Genomic DNA, 15,711 nt, shown 5'->3' on the forward strand with positions numbered 1-15,711 from the left:
CAGCAGCTGTTTGCCGCTGTAAAATTTAAAGGGACAGCCCTCCAGAGGAGCATGCTGGAGGTAAATTGGTAGAAAAGGGTAAGTGAACAGTGTAAAGTGAGGAGCTCTGGGGAAGTAAAATGTTTTGTTAGAGTAGTAAGCCTTCTGGTAAGGTTGTAATCTCACTTTGTACGGGGATAACTGATTTGTAGGGATGGGTATGTGCTGTAGCTCACCTAAGGCTACTAGCTAGAAACTGTGATGATCAAAGTAGGAACTTAATTCATAGCTGTGTACAGCAAGTCTCTCTTTTCCCCTACTCGTACCTCTTTCTTTCTCTCTTTCTTCTCTGGTAATACCATGTAGTGAGCCCTTGCTCCACCTTATCAATAATCAATATTTCCCTTCAGAGAAAATTCCAGCTGCTCATTCAGTGTAATAAAGCAGTTTAGGAGGCATTCACTGCTTCTAGTCCTGCCCGTGATATCTATTCCTAGCCCGCTGACAGAAAGCCTCCTGCCTTGAGTCCCGATGGTGGCTGTGTTTTGATAGCATCTGTACAAATCTTCCGAGTCTTTAGCACAAGCAATTGCAGGAGGCTGTAGTGTTTAACTACATGTGGCTGGTTGTATTTCTAGTTTTCCCTTTGCCTGCTGCTGCCCTGACTGTATTTAGCAGCTCTGTGCTTTGGTGTCTGTTTTTCTGTCTTCTAGTGTGTATCTACAGACTTGGGAGCACTGTCTGCCTTCCTGTGGGTTGCATGGGGGAGCTCGGGTACAGTGGTGAATGCAAGCTCTCTAGGCTGGAGGAGATGACAAAGAAGGATCCTCTACTTCTAGGGTGGCGAAGTGCAGGTGTAAATTGTGTGTGTGACTATCCTTGGTAGCACTGCTGTGTAGGTGCTTCTTGGAACCGGGTTTGGGCAGGTCACGCAGCACAGGCTCTTCTAGCTGGGTGACCCAGGGCAAAGGACTAAATTTGGGAAATCAGTTTTCACTCTGGAAAGTATAGTGTCCTCAGGTGGCTTCAATCAAAGTCAATAAGGCCCTTCACAGACACGAGTGGGCTGGTGTGGAGTGGAGCCTTCAAGCAGGTGGATGCACAGGGTGAAAAATTCAGGAGAATATGCTGAAGAAAAAAACCCTATTCCGTGAGCTGAAAACAGTGGTTTCATTTTAATGATCCAGGCCATAAAATGGGTTACCCTGTACTTTGCTGGAGTGACAGGTTTGGATGTGCCCTTGTTCTGTATGCAGCGGCTGTTTCTGTTGGAGCACCATGCCTGGCTGCTGGAAGAGAAGACCTCTCGAGGTAGGTGCAGATGTGCTCTTCCCGGTCCTACACCTGCTGGCTACCCAAAAGGGGTGAAGAAAAGTCCCTGAGGCAGCTGGCAATTTTGTGATGAGCTGCATTTCTTTTTATTTAGTAACAAATCCAATTTATCGAGTGACAAATTTTAACATTTTAAGGGCACATCCAATCCCCTGAAGTGTATATATAAAATGGATATTTATCTTTCATCAACAGTGCTCCCTTAACCCAAGCTGATCTCCACAGAGGAGAGTCTTGCACTCTCTTCTCCTCTTCCTTTCAGTCTTCTACAGCTCCTTTACATTTCGTAGTCAATGTTCAGCTTTTGTGTGTCTTTATCTTTATATGTGACCTGCTTAATAATTCACCCCCTTTTTTCCTGAGAGTTCTGCATAATACAAGGCTCACTATCTTCTACCCATCTCTGCTTTTAGATTTCATTTCAAATTTGCTCTTAACTGATGGCTTATAAAACTTGCACCATCCTTGAATAGTCAAAAGTTTTTTTCAAAGTTTCTGGTTTGGAGGCAGGGGAAGACTCTTTTTTTTTTTTTTTTTTTTTTTTAAAAGGCGTGGGGGAGACTCTTTTTTTTTTTTTTTTTTTTTTTTAAAAGGCAAAAAAGCTGTATTTCCATTTAGATACCGAGACGGGTCTGCATTGTAACCTTCTGAGGCTGGAAATACCTGCAACTACTCTGAATAAAATGGGGCTTAACAACTCTGAATTGCCGTACATGTTTTGGGATGTATGGGGACAACAGTACAGGTCTAGATGCCGATTGGACTGGAACAATATTAATCTTGCTAGCGGGCTGCAGTACTGACAGTTATAATCTGTGGGTGTCTTGGAAACTAGTTCAACAGATTAAAGCAGGCTGGTGTTTGTGGGTATGCAGATTGGCTGGGGGTGGGGGTTGTCTGAGGCTGGATAGGCACTGCTAGCAGCAGAACTTGGCACCTCGCATATGGTGTCCAGATCACATACCACATGTTAATCTTCCAGTATGTGTTTGTGTAAAAAGACTTGGAGTTTATAGGCTTCTGACAGTACTCAGACAGTGGAAAGCTTTTTTTCTTAAATTGGCTGCTGATGCCAAGTTTTATGTCCAGCTATGGGATCCAACCAAGAGGATGATTATCCTTGTCCAATGGCACGTTGCATCTTGGTTTTCTGTTGGTGCCTCTGCTTCAGGATGGGTCAGTGTCCTTATTCTCTGATCCCGCTCCGCTGTGCTACTCTGAGGCTCAGGTACCGCGTCTCTGCTTGTTGTTGTTGTCAGTCTTCCCTCTGAGTAGAACCAACTTTGCTATGCACCCACTACTTCACATTGCAAGAACCAAAACAGATTAAACATTATTTGTGATGATGCAAAGCCATGTGGCTCAGTTCTCTCTTCCTTATGGCTTGCTTTCTGAACGTCTTTTCACAGCATCTGATGAAGTGAACTTCAGCTCATGAAAGCTTGTGCTATCTATCTACTAGTCTATAAGGTGCAAATCTTCCCTCCTTTCTACTTGACATCAGACCAGCACACTACTATGTCTCAAGGCCAACAAGCAGCACCTGACTTTTACTGGGTATCTGACAGAAGAGTTGGAGCAAAGGAGATTAGGAGATGTCCATGAACTTCTCTGCTCGATCCTGCCTGTGCATGGGGCGGGGGGCACTTCGTTTTGGGCTTCTGTACATTTCCCATTGCCACCTGTCTTCCGGCTGCTTCCCTTTGACACAGCTGGATGCGTCACTACCGCGGTCACCTTCGCCCCCAGCTGTCTGGCTTATCAGCTCGTTATCCTAATGCTCAGTTAAGTGTCTCTTTACATTAATTGATATCTTTCCTTTGAATCTGTTTGATGCATTTGTAATGTGTGAATAAACCTGGACCTTTTGTTGAGTCATTCCAGTCTACAGACACAGCTGTTCTTCTGTATTTGTATCTCTCTTGCACGGCTGCCCTTGGTCTTCAGTCCTTGTTTTCCCTAATGAAGCTATCTTTACTTGTCAAATGAAAAGCATAGAGAGGTATAAATACATGCTTTCCCCTAAATTAATTTAAACCACTTTGGAACAAGCCCTGCGTGTCACTGGGTAGCAATGGAAACCCCAGTAGTAGTTGGAACCAAATGCTATTGGGTTACATAATAGACCCATGAATTTCAGGGCCTGATGTGAACCTTCTGATAACTTAGTCCAACCTCCTGGCCGGAGAATTTCAGTTGCTGATTTCTGCAGCAAATCTTTAACTTCTGGCTGTGTTAGAGCAGGTTTGAAGAAAAAAATGTACTCGTGATTTAAAGACTTCCAACGGATGGGCAGCCCACCACATGGCTGTTGAGTTTCTTCTATGGCCAGTTACTCTCGCTGTTAGGAATTTGTCATAAGGAAGAGTTTTTAGAAGATGTGATGGTGTCCTTGTGTAGCTTGGTGGCATGTCTTCGTGATTGTACTGAGACCAGATCTTGATTCATTTTTTGTCATCGTTAAGGCTACCAGCAGGCGTCTATTTGGCCTTTCATTAACAAAACCCAAATTACAAAGATGACATTTTATTTAGCCTCTGTTTTTTTGGGGTGGCATTTTATTTCATTTAATTTTATACAGCTTTCTATGGCCCAGCGTCTAGATGTTGAAATGATTTAAGGGAACTTCATTGCAGGAATCCTTAGAGAGCAAAGGCAGAAGTTAGTCACAGAATGTGTTTTAGAAATACAAGGTTTGCCTTTTACTTTCCAAGCACAATAAAATTTAAAAAACGAGGACTGCAAAACTCTGGATAGAGGTTGCCTAGCAAGCACTTTTGTTCCTTTCTCAGCTTAAGATTCCCAGGCTTTGCAGCTCACAAACCTGCTGTAGAGTGTTGCTAAATAAAATTTATGAAGGAATAAAACTCCAGACCCAACTCTCCTTCCTCCAGTAGTGCACTAAACGAGCAATAGTTGCTAGAAGCTAGCCCACGTGGGTTTGCCCTAGACTTCCTCCCAACCCATGCAGCGGCCAAAATGCTCACTCGCATCTCTTTGGCATAATTTGCGTTGTGTGTTCTCTTAAGATGCGTCGACTTGGCGCGGTGCAGAGCGGTCTGAGGTAGCTCGGGTACTGGAGGCGGGCGGCACAGTGCGCCACCTGAGAAGCAGGTGTGGGCCTGGGCAGAGCACTGCACTAATGCAGCTGTACTACTGCTAGTACCTCCTAGCTCCGGCATCTCTGCACAGTGCTGTACTGTGCCTCGTAGGCGTTATGTTTCCCACGTACCCGAGTGCTGAGATCCACACCTGTGCCCATCCTTCAGCTGAGCTCTGCCCCTTGCTCCGGTAGAAGTAAAAGTGCATGTGCTGGCCCAGAGTCTCCAGTGTGGCGAGGAGCCCCTGCCGTGGTGGCGGTAGGACTGTGCAGAAGCGCTCGGAGGGAGCTAGCTCACGCTGCTTCTCTTTGCCCGGTATGGGAGCAGAGGGGAGGCTTTCAGCAGCAAGGCCCAGGTGCCAGGTGCTGTAAATCCAGGGTAAAAAGACAATTCCTGCCTCGAGGAACGTCCAGTCTACATAGACAAGAGGCAGCAGATGGAAACAGGTGTGGGGAATACACAAGGTATTGAGACGGTTCGTGTGATAGGCACCAGATGAGACCACTCCCCAAGTGTGGTTGGGCTTACATTGAAAGGCAGAGAAGATGTCACCTCTTGACCAAGTGAGTTTTACTGGGGCAGGGGGGATGTTATTCACCGTAGGCAGGCTGTTCTCCACATGCATGGTCTATAGCTCTCAGCAAGGACCTGAAAGCCTGTTGTTTATCTGCACCCTTTCCCATCTGATGCAAGAAGATAAAGCTGCTATTCCCATTGTGCTGTAGACAAAGCACCATCTTCCTCGGGAGGGAAAACTAAATGCCTTAACTAAATTCTTCATCAGTCTGAAGTCTGTGGCATTGTTTTTTTGCTGTTCTCAGGCAAAACAAAACCCAATTTTAAACAGGAGACTATAGAACAAGAAATCGCCCACAGACTGGACTGTGTTAAGTGTGGTTTAAGCAGGGACTTTGGATTCTAATCTCGTTACCTGGATTAGTTTGTGTGATTTGCTACAGGTTTACTGCTCCTTAGCTTTTCTCTCCTAGCACGGCCCCCCATATCTCTCTCTCTCTCTCTCTCCTTGTCTTTTGTGTTCTAATTTCTCTCCTTATACTGCACTTTCTGCAAGTCCTTCCACAGTGCTTGATGACATGAACTTGGGCTCACAAAAGCTTGTTTTCTCTATATGCGTATCTTAGTTAGTCTGTCAAGGTGTATATCTGCTCTGCCTTCTGTTTTTTACTGCAGCACAAAAACCAGCTCTGAAATATGATTGGAGGGAGAGCCTGAAGTCGGGCAGAAAACAGGGCAGGATTAAAGACTAACTTGGTCAGAAAGTTAAGGTGCCGCCCTGCCCTGCCTTCTGCCTGAAATAAGGTTGTATTGGCACGTTGCAAAGAGAGCGCAGCTCGGTTCCATGCTGGGGCATGACGACGCCTGCTACCTTTGTCAGCGCTTCATGCTGACCTGGGCCTAGCTGTAGCCATCTCTAGAGGACTCAAGGTTTTGGATTTCCTTCAAGAGTTACTTTTCTCATGGGGCAGTGATTTGGAGCCCCAGGCTTCCCCCAAACAGCAGATGAGCTACGATGATCAAAGCCATAGTGGATGTTAATTCTATTGGGCTCATTAGTGTTACATTGGGAAATTGGCCCCACTGTATATTGGACACTAAAAACGAGGTCCATATCCCTTCAAATCGGATCATACTTGCACAGTACGTTATCTTGGAACGTGCCAACTCGTTCATTCCCAGATCTTTCCACTCTAATTTGTTTGCTGATTTCCACTTCAAAATAATTCAGCAGCTGCTTGGAGGATGAGCAGCTCCTGCATCTTGCTCAAAGCTGAGATGTTCTCTGTTTTAAAGTATCTCTGGCCATTCAGCATGTTGCAGGTGAGATCCACTTGAACTAGGATCACATCCAAAGTGTGCCGGCATTAATCTCCCATTGAATCGGGTTGAATTCACTCTCCAGAAAAGGGATGGGCAACCTTTTTCTAGCTGCAGGCTGGAACAACACATCCCGAGTCAGAGCCGAGTGGGGCTTGCTCTTTTCCTTTTCTAACATGGCTGCTGCCATTGGCGTTCCTCTTTCCTGCTCTTCTGGACCAGTCGGCCTCACCTCAGTCCCCAGAAAAGCCATGGAGCAGGTCGCCAAGGGGTCCATTTCTAAGCATTTAGAGGAGGAGAAGGTGATTAGGATCAGTCAGCATGGATTCACCAGGGGCAAGTCCTGCTTGACCAACCTGATTGCCCTCTGTGACGGGATGACTGGCTCTGTGGATGCGGGGAGAGCATTAGACGTGATATTTGATTTCTTCTGGAGAAGAGAAGGCCAAGGAGGGATTTAATAGCTGCCTTCAGTCCCTGCAGGGGGGCTGCAAAGAGGACGGAGCTGGGCTGTTCTCAGTGGGGGTAGATGACAGGACAAGGAGCAATGGGCTCCGGCTGCAGCAAGGGAAGTTGAGGTCCTATATGAGGAAAAACTCTCACCAGGAGGGAAGTAAAGTACTGGAGCAGGTCACCCAGAGAGGTGGTGGAGCCTCCATCCTTGGAGGCTCTTAAGACCTGGGTAGACAAAGCCTTGGCTGGGATGATGGAGTTGGGGCTGGTCCTGCTTGGAGCAGGGGGTGGACTAGATGTGACCTCCTGAGCTCCCTTCCACCCTCATTTTCTATAACTCTATGGAGGAGGGTGCAAAGTATTATAGTCCGCCATCCTCTGCAAAGAGGATTTTAAAGGCTTGCACAAACAGTACTTTTAGTTGGGCAATGCTGAGAGTTGCAATTGTATTTCGTATGTCCTAGAGCTATAGATGGCGTCCTCACACCCATCCCTGCAACCCTCCGGACCTCTCCTAGAACATGCAAGAGCTATTGCTGGTGATGCTGGGAACAAGGAGCTGCAAGTGCATTGACAGGAATGATTGCTACATTTATACCGCTCTTTACCGTATAAAAATAACTGCTCTAGTTTCTCCCCTCTTGCTTTATACTAGTAAGTCTAATATGGCAATTTTAAGAAGCATGCTATTCAGAATGACAGATCAGATTTCCTCAAGAAACTGCACATCAGAAAAGAAGCAGTTGTTTAAAGTATATATAAAGCCCTGTCTGTACCAAGTCGTCTTGCTACCTGTTTTGCCTGGTAGCGGTGTCCACAGGACTGGGCTAAGCAGTGGAGTGAAGGAATTTTTTTGCATGTGCCTCATTCTCTTTTTTTTAATGTGGTTTTGCAAAGTTTGATTCATCAAACCAAAGTGGCAACTCTGCCCCATTTAGCCCACTGATTTTTCTCCAGTTCACTTCAGCAAATGGATGATTTTCCATGTTGATGTCAATTCAGTGGTTACGTATAGCTTTGTTTGCTTGTTTTGTATTTCTGGGAGGACAGGGCGATATGAGGAGGCTGCTTTCAGATGGAGCCATTCCCAGCTGAGAACATCTGCAAGGTGTTCAAAGCAGCCAACGCAATTTTTTTTTTTTTAAGGCTGGTGCTGATGGATGCAGAAGGTGATAATAAGAGCAGACAGCATGCACAGACTTAAAAGAAGCCCAAACAGACTAGTATGCCTCAAATCAGAATATTGTCTGCCTGGAGGAGACTCTAAGCGTGGAAATGGAAACTATTGTCTGCTGTAGTGGACCACGAGCCGGGGCTCTGAGCTCTACTCCTTTCGCTGCTCTGTGGTGTGACAAGGAGTAACTGGTTTAATTGCTCAATATCTACTTTAAATCCCTATGTTGCAGGGAGGTAAATGCAAAGGGAGCAAAATCCAAGGCCCCCTTCTATGGGTTACCTTGATGCCATGATTAATGGCTTAATTGCAGCATAAATGGCAAGGGTATTACATGTCCATTCAATTTAGGTTCCATAAAATGGCAATCCAGCCATAAAAATGTTTGGATAGATGTAGAACATGTTGATGGCTGGTTGGTATGGTGCCTTAAATAGAAGAAGCCAGTTGACTCCCTCACTGCTACCTGAATAGAAATGCCGCTGACCCAGTTTGTGATGTGTGCATGTGAATCCATCACCACCCCCATTTATTGGAAAATGAGCTGGAAGGCGGTTTGTCCTAACATATTCTGTGATGACGATGTCTTCCTGAATCTGTATAGCGGTACATCTCTTTGGGGTGGACATTGACAGGGTTCTTTCATAAAGTTGTTTTTATGATAGTTTCAAGACCTACTGTAATCATAAAGCACTTTATAAAACTGCCTAAAACCTATTTATCAAGGGAGTCTTGAACACGGGAAAAGTGTCAGAGGAGACTAGTTAAGCAGTCTTTGATTTTTAAATACTTTAATCAGCACACTAAATCTCGATGAGATGGTGCTTACCTGTCTGCCTTAGAAAGCTGAGACAGTTTTGGGGCCAAGTAAGAAACATTGTCCTCCCAGCCTGCTAAGAAGAAGAAAAATATTGGGGCCTTGTTTACAGCCAAAAGTTTAAATGCTTCTTACAGTGGAGAGAACTCCTCATATTGTTTTAGTGCTGAAGGATGCTTCCTCTGGAGGATAAAACATTTTCTACCTTGATTTGATGATCCTCTATATTTAGAGCATGCTTCTACCAGACTCTATTTAATCTCAACAAGATGAAATCCTATTGCTTGTCTTAGTCCCTTGCCAACCAGTTTTATTCTTGGCGGGGGGGTGGAAAAGTACAGACTAATAGTAGTTAGAAATGATGGATGGTTGCACGGCTGGATAAATCCTATTGCATCTTCGGAGCTATGTACCGCACAATATTTATTGTTCTAATCACAGTAAAGCTTCACATCGTAACTATACTTCTGTCTCTCCTCTGCTTCAGCTCCCCGGATGGTCCTTGTTGGAGAGTCTGGGAGGATAATTATGTGCGGTGTGGCCGGTGAAGATGGCAGGAAGAGAACAAGGATCTTGGCTGACTTAGTCCTTGAGGCATCTTAGTAACTGTTCACTGGTTAATGAGGTAGTACCAGGGCTGCTCTTGTCACAGCATTGCACTCCAATCTGTAATGAATCCTTTGTGTTATCAAATGTCACTGTCTTAGCCAAGGGAGTAGGGGGTGTCCTATGGCCTGCAGCAGACCTCCCAAAGGAAATGTGACAAGTGTGGTGACCATCTCAGTGACATCAGCTGGCCCTGCACACTGATGGGATTTGTCTTTGTTCATTACTGCTTTACCAGCTCTCTTCCTCCTGCTTTCATTGCCTGCAATGAAATCCTGATCCTGCACTTGTGACATCCACGTTGTTGATGTCATACTTCAATGTTTATAGCAATTGCATCAGGGTGTGGAGTAATGCCTCCAAGCACATGTAGTAGGAAATGGGTATCTTATTCTGCTTCTGATTAACTTGAGGAAATCTTCACAACACGCTACCTCTGAAGCAAAGATTGCAGGAGAGTGTGAAAGACTCCAGGCAGTCATTTGGAGAATGAGCGTGCGCACAGTTACAGTAAATAGGGGTAAATGAATAAAATCAAGACCCTCCTTCCTTTCAGAGTAACCCTGGCACTAGGTCCTGGGATCAGCCAAAGCTTTCCTAGTGGTCAGCGTGCTGCATCCTGGGGCTTCTTGTACTTGCTGAGAAATACCGATACCTGGTACTGGTCACTGCTTGTGACATGGGAGCCTAGTCCCATCCACTTTGGCAGTTGTGCTCTGTGAAGCAGCTGAATATATGCAGCAACGCTTTTCTTTCTAAAGCGGGGTGTGGGGGAAGAGCATGTTTTGCAAAAACGTTTCCGCGAGGCACCGCTTTCTCGTAGCTGTCAGGACGGGCGGCCTCAGTTTTCCAAGCATGATGCATTGCAGCAACCCATAATGCCTTTCCAGTCCTCCGTGCAGAGCATGTGAAGTAAAGAGTTGTGTTAAGCCCGGCTATATTTAGAGCCGGGCTCTCTAGATGGCGTTTCCCCTCCGCCAACTTGGGAAGAACCCATTCAGGCAGAACATGCTTGTGCCAAAGACATCAGATGGCACGTGGGCATCAACGGCACCTCCAACCTACCCAAACCTCAACACAGAGCTGTCATGAGGATGCATCTCACAGGGAAACTTGCCACAGGCTTGGGTTCAGGATGCAGAACCTCGGGGGAGCCCTGCCCATTCTGGAGTGGTTGTCAACATGTGCAAATGCTGTTCAGCATCTCATGTCAACTGAGTTCGTGTGGGTTCGGGTTGAGTTGTTACTAAAAACTGGTTGAAAAATGAGGGGGAAGAGTTCACGGAACTTCTTGCACAAGTGTTTGGTCTGCATTTCCTATGCACAGCGTGGATCTTTAAAAATCTCTGCTGATTTTTGGAGAGGAAATGTTGAGCAACCTTTCCCTGGAAAAGAGCCAGGGTGAGCCCATGCTACCACGTAGTGCACACCCTGCAGTCAGACTGCCAGCTACGCTCGTGTTGCTCTGCAAAGGGAAATAAAGAGTTCCTGTCTAGGCTACAGAGAGGCTATTCCTGGGGAAGCGTGTATAGCGAGAAGCCATGTACCTTTATGCACCAACTGCCTAGGAGCATTTATCTGGTGTCCCAACACCAACCTGCCCAGGGTGCTGCTGCATGAATTTTACACATGTGAGCTTGAGTGTTTTAGCCATGACTCTAGTGTGTAACACTGCATTGATGGAAGAGGATAAAATAATGAAGAGGCTTTCTCTCGACTTCAGCTATGACTCCAAGATCTCTCTCAGCCTCTGAACTGCTGAGGAGGACATTTTTTTTCCCCCCCCACCCCCAACTTGTAGGTGTGCTGCGATTCCTCTTCCCTGGTGGAGTGCCTTACATTTATCTTTTGTTGAATTGCATCCTATTTCGTTCCGCCCTTGATCCAACCTGTCCAGGTTGGCCTGTAATTGCTCCTTGCCCTCTGGTGTATTAACTTTGCCCCATAATTCGGTATCATCTGCAAACTTGGAGAGCGTGCTCTCCACACCCTTGTCTAAATCACTGATGAAGATATTAAATAACACTGGTCCAAGGACCGACCCCTGCGGGAGGGACCCCACTGCCCACCTCCCTCCAGGCCAAGAACGACCCGTCCACCACCGCTCTGGCGCGGCCCCTGAGCCAGTTGGCCACCCCACCTGACCATGTAGGCGTTCATTCCACGGCCCATTAGCTTCCCTGTGAGAATAGGATGCGAAACTGTGTTGAAGGCCTTCCTAAAACCCATGTAGACGACATCGGCCTCCGCTCCTGTGTCAAGGTAGTGTGTGACCTGGTCATAAAGGGCTATAACGTTTGTCAGGCAGGATCTATCTGCGACGAACCCGTGCTGGTTTCCATTCAGCATCGTTTCCCCTGCTGGGCCTGCACAAATGCGCTCTTTGATTGATTTATTTATTTATTGATTGATTGATTTTTTTCCTAGTATTTTCCCAGGGATAGAGGCAAGACTGGTCTAGTTACCTGGCTCCTCCCTTTGCCCCTTCTTAAAAATGGGCACCACATTGGCCTTTTTCAGTCCTTGGGGACCTGTCCAGAGCACCACGAGTGCTCAAACAGCCATGCCGGCAGCTCGGCTATGACACTGGCCAGTTCCTTCAGCCCCCGTGGGTGGAGGTCATCCGGGCCAGCTGACTTGGAAGGGCTGGATGGGTACAAGTGCTCCTTCGCTAAGTCAGCGCTAACCTTTGGCGGTCTGGTGCCTTTTGGACATCCGTCTGTGTTCAGGGTGGGGGGGTTGTCTTGGTCGGTATTAAGGCATACTGAAGCAAAGAACTCACTGAAGAGCTCTGCCTTTTTGTCTGCATCAACCACCAACTGCGCTGATTTGTCCTGCAGGGGCCCTATGAGGGCACGAGAGGCTTGGCACATAGGGATGGAAAAACTAGACTGTACCTCTCCAGTCCCGAAGTTCAGAGCAACGAGGAGGGGACTCCAGGACAGTCTTGTCCTCAGGGCCAGGTCGTGGAGCAGCTCCTGACTCAAGCAGACCCAGTGGGCTCTCCGTGTGCTGAGTCTCGCTTGTCTGTATACCATGACTTTGGAGAGTGACAATTATTTTGTACATGCTGCTGCTTTTAATGTTCAGTTTGTAGTAAATGTAGTCTGAAAACTTGCTTAAAGTATATTAACACTTGAAAACTGTCCTGGCTTCTTCCTGTTCCAAAGCAGTATGCCAGTTCACTTCTCCCGTCTGTGCTCCCAGCTGTGCCCTCTGTGCCTACGGACACAATCGCAGGCCAGTCAGCGCACCTGTCTGAAGGATGTCGCCAATGCAGAACTTGAAAACAAGGGTTGGTTTTACCTTTATCTAGCTTTTGTCTGACCAAGCTCTGGGATGGTGATGGGGTGTAGCAGTGCCCGGCCCTCCACACTGGCACGTGAAAGCTTGAAAGCATTTGTGGCCAGGCAGTGCAGCCCGGACAGTGGGTGTTGCAGGTGGAAGTGGTGGGGTTGGAGCAGTTGGGATTGTGTTGGCTTGGTCTGTCCCTCGGGGAGACTCTGCCAGGAGCCTGGCTGCCGACCTCGGGCACAGTGGCTCCTGCAGGCCTCTGCTAGAGAGGGTGAGAGCAGCACTGCACCTCCAGACAGGGTGATTCAAACTATTGTCCTTTGCTCCTGGCTTATGTACAGTCCTTCCTGGTAGCTAGAGCTTTGTTCTCACGCCAGAGGTCCCAGATGTGAACATGTGTCCACAGCAGCAGATGGGGGTGGGGGGAAGGCAGATTCTGTCCTATTACTACTATAAATCTTGCTCAGAGCTTGGAAATGCACCATTTCAAAATCTTTGTACAGGAGTCAGATCTTTTGATTTATTCCAGGGTTTGTTTGTACATCCAGCTGGAAAGCCGAATTAGTCAGCACCGAGCCTGGAGCATCGCGGAGAGAAAGCGCATAGGACGTGTGAAGCGAGGTTTCTGATGGCTGACAAGGCAGTGATGGCAGCTGCACCAGGCAGGCTGGCATTGTTGGAGGCGTTCACTTTGTCCCGTGAAATATGTAATCTTTGTTTTTCCTTTTACAAAATCTTCTCGGGGTTTGTGCTGCTTAAAACTTCCTGTTTCTTTTCTTATATTTATGGGTAGATGTCTTATGCATTCGTAATTCATTGGTTTACCAACTGTGCCTTGTGTCTCACAGGAAAGCTGCAAGGTGATTAAAGAGTTGAAGCAATTAGTTTGAGGGAAGCATCAAGTCTTGGGTAAACGTGGGAGATCTGAAGATGAACAAGGAGTGTTTGAAGGGTGTAGTCCAGTGGTTATCCACCTTTTTTAGACGCAGGGCGGCAGCCCTTTATGAGAGAGGCCAGGTTTTGGTTTCCACTCTTTTTTTGACTGTGAAAATGTTAGCGAGCAATTGCTCTGTTGCAAAGAACTCGGGAACCCGCAGCAGGGCAGAACGTTTTTAGCACGGTGGATTCCTGCTTGAGATCTCTGCATTTCTCTTGGGGAATTGTGCAGGTGTTTGCACCGAACAGTGCTAGTATTGCCTGGCACCCCGGCGCTGCAGCATCCTGGCGGAGAGCCATGGGCGTGCTCAGAGAGCAGTGACCCAGGCTGGCTCGGGAGGGGTGGAACAAGGGCCGGTGGAAGTGAGCAATGGAAATGTGCGTTTGCACACATGATCTGTTCCTGCGGTCAGGTGACGCAGATAGGGAAGTGGTCTCCAGGAGGAGTGATACCATCCCAGCATGTCTGTCACTTTAAACCTGGACTGGGAAAAGCACTTCAGAAGAGGGTCTAGGAGTAAATCTAGCCTAGGCTGGGGGATGAGTATGATGACCTCGCGCTTCTGATTTCTGCTATCTAGCCATGGCTTCACACTAGCCTGATGATTCACACTTTGTATAAGGGGGCTATTTTGATCAGCTAGTCTGAATTTCCACCGTTGATTTCTGAAGTAAATCCATCATTTCAGGTTTCATGGACTGTAGGGTGATCTAAGGCAATGCCCTTCTCTAAGAACAATTTTTCCACCTATTTAGTTGGTAGATGTCATGTCTTTTATTAGACCCAAAGAACCTTGTCTGCCTATGTCCTTAGACCAACACGGCCCCAACCAACAACCCTATGTCCTTCTCTAATATTTTTCCTAGCCCTACATTTTCTAAAACCCTTGTTGGGTTCATTTACCATTCATAGAGAGGGTTTGGAAATGAAATGCAAATTGGTAGCCTAAATCTCTTCTTTTAAGCCCAATTTCCCCCTTTCATGCACACACCTGAACGATGGACTACACTACCCAGCGTAGGGACTGACAGCAGTCCTGTTGCTGAGCATACGATGCACTAGCATTTTGCCATCAAAACCCAGTACAGGAGGAGGAGGAGGAGAGGCACGTGCCAGAATAGTGGGAAGTGGCGATGCCAGCATGTTTGATGCTTTGGATGCGTCTCTCGATAAAATTGCACAGGTGAACTTTCTGCACCTGTTGTTCTGCTGGGAGATGTGTATTACGCCAGAAATCAAGCATTGCTACTTTTATTAGGTTGAGCAGAATCAACACCCAGCCATAAATCTCAGTGTAGTGTCTCCCCTTTTTAAAGAAAAAATGTCTTTCATACTGCTTCTGTGGGTGGATTAGGAAGTACGTGTGATCATTGGTCCTAGCTGGCTAAGGATTTGTACATGCTGTTATTGTTGCTGCCCCATTATCTCCTCTATCCTCGGTGCTGATCCCTTTTGTTTGTGCTTCTTTACCACTTGATACTCCTCCTTTCTTAAGTTACAGCTTCTTAGGTAGGGCCCTCTTCAATGGGACTTGATCTGATTGACCCCTGCGTGCCACCACAGTACACTGATTTGAGGATGGTAATGCATAGGCCTGATTGAAAGCAGTTCTTCAGAGTAAACGTTGGATCATCCGGGAAGAGAGGTTCCCAAGCCGGCTTCAATGTCGCAAGGGATGAATAAACAGTCTCATGCCATTCTCGGCTCTTAGTCTAACGGCAGCAGGAGGCTGGGCATAGATGTGCCTGCGTGTACGCTTCAGGTCAGGCAGCAGTGCGGGACAAGTCTGCATTGTGCTGCACAGTGCTAAGGGGGATGCTGTGAAAGCACCCACACCCACTCGCTCCACGCGCACTAAACGCTGGAAAACATGTCACGCAACTGCTTTTGTGCATGCCCAGCGCTGCTCTGTCTCGCCATCTCCAGGGTGCTTACTGGGGTGGCGCCCCGCTCCAGCGTGGCTGCATTGCTTTCGTCAGCCTTCTGCGCGCACATGTCCAGAGCGGGGCTGTGTGGGCAGGGGCGTTTCCATAGGACGGCTTTTGAGCACAGTCCCCTATGGCAGAGAGTTGCCCTGAGCCTCTCTGAGCTTTCTTTTTTCTGTCATCCCATGTTTATAAAGGAAGTGAAGTGATGTGGCTGGGAAGAGGGGGGGGTGTGGTGCTTTTGGCAGTGTGGGGGT

At 47.2% G+C, this 15,711-nt stretch overlaps 1 long non-coding RNA gene across 2 annotated transcripts in view; it reads left to right on the forward strand.

Moving 5' to 3' along the window:
- Positions 1-59: 59 nt before the first annotated feature.
- Positions 60-15,711, forward strand: part of LOC102381725 — a 15,798-nt gene continuing 146 nt past the window's right edge. The window contains exons 1-3 of one of the 2 annotated variants that reach the window (XR_001358078.1): positions 60-78; positions 1,167-1,290; positions 2,721-3,055. This is a non-coding gene — a long non-coding RNA (uncharacterized LOC102381725). Of the gene's footprint in view, positions 79-1,166; positions 1,291-2,720; positions 3,056-15,711 lie in introns of those variants that run through there. The other variant, XR_003094260.1, reaches the window with a different exon arrangement.

The sequence above is a fragment of the Alligator sinensis genome, unplaced genomic scaffold, assembly GCF_000455745.1.
Source record: "Alligator sinensis unplaced genomic scaffold, ASM45574v1 scaffold1059_1, whole genome shotgun sequence".
NCBI classification, from domain to species: Eukaryota; Metazoa; Chordata; order Crocodylia; family Alligatoridae; genus Alligator; species Alligator sinensis.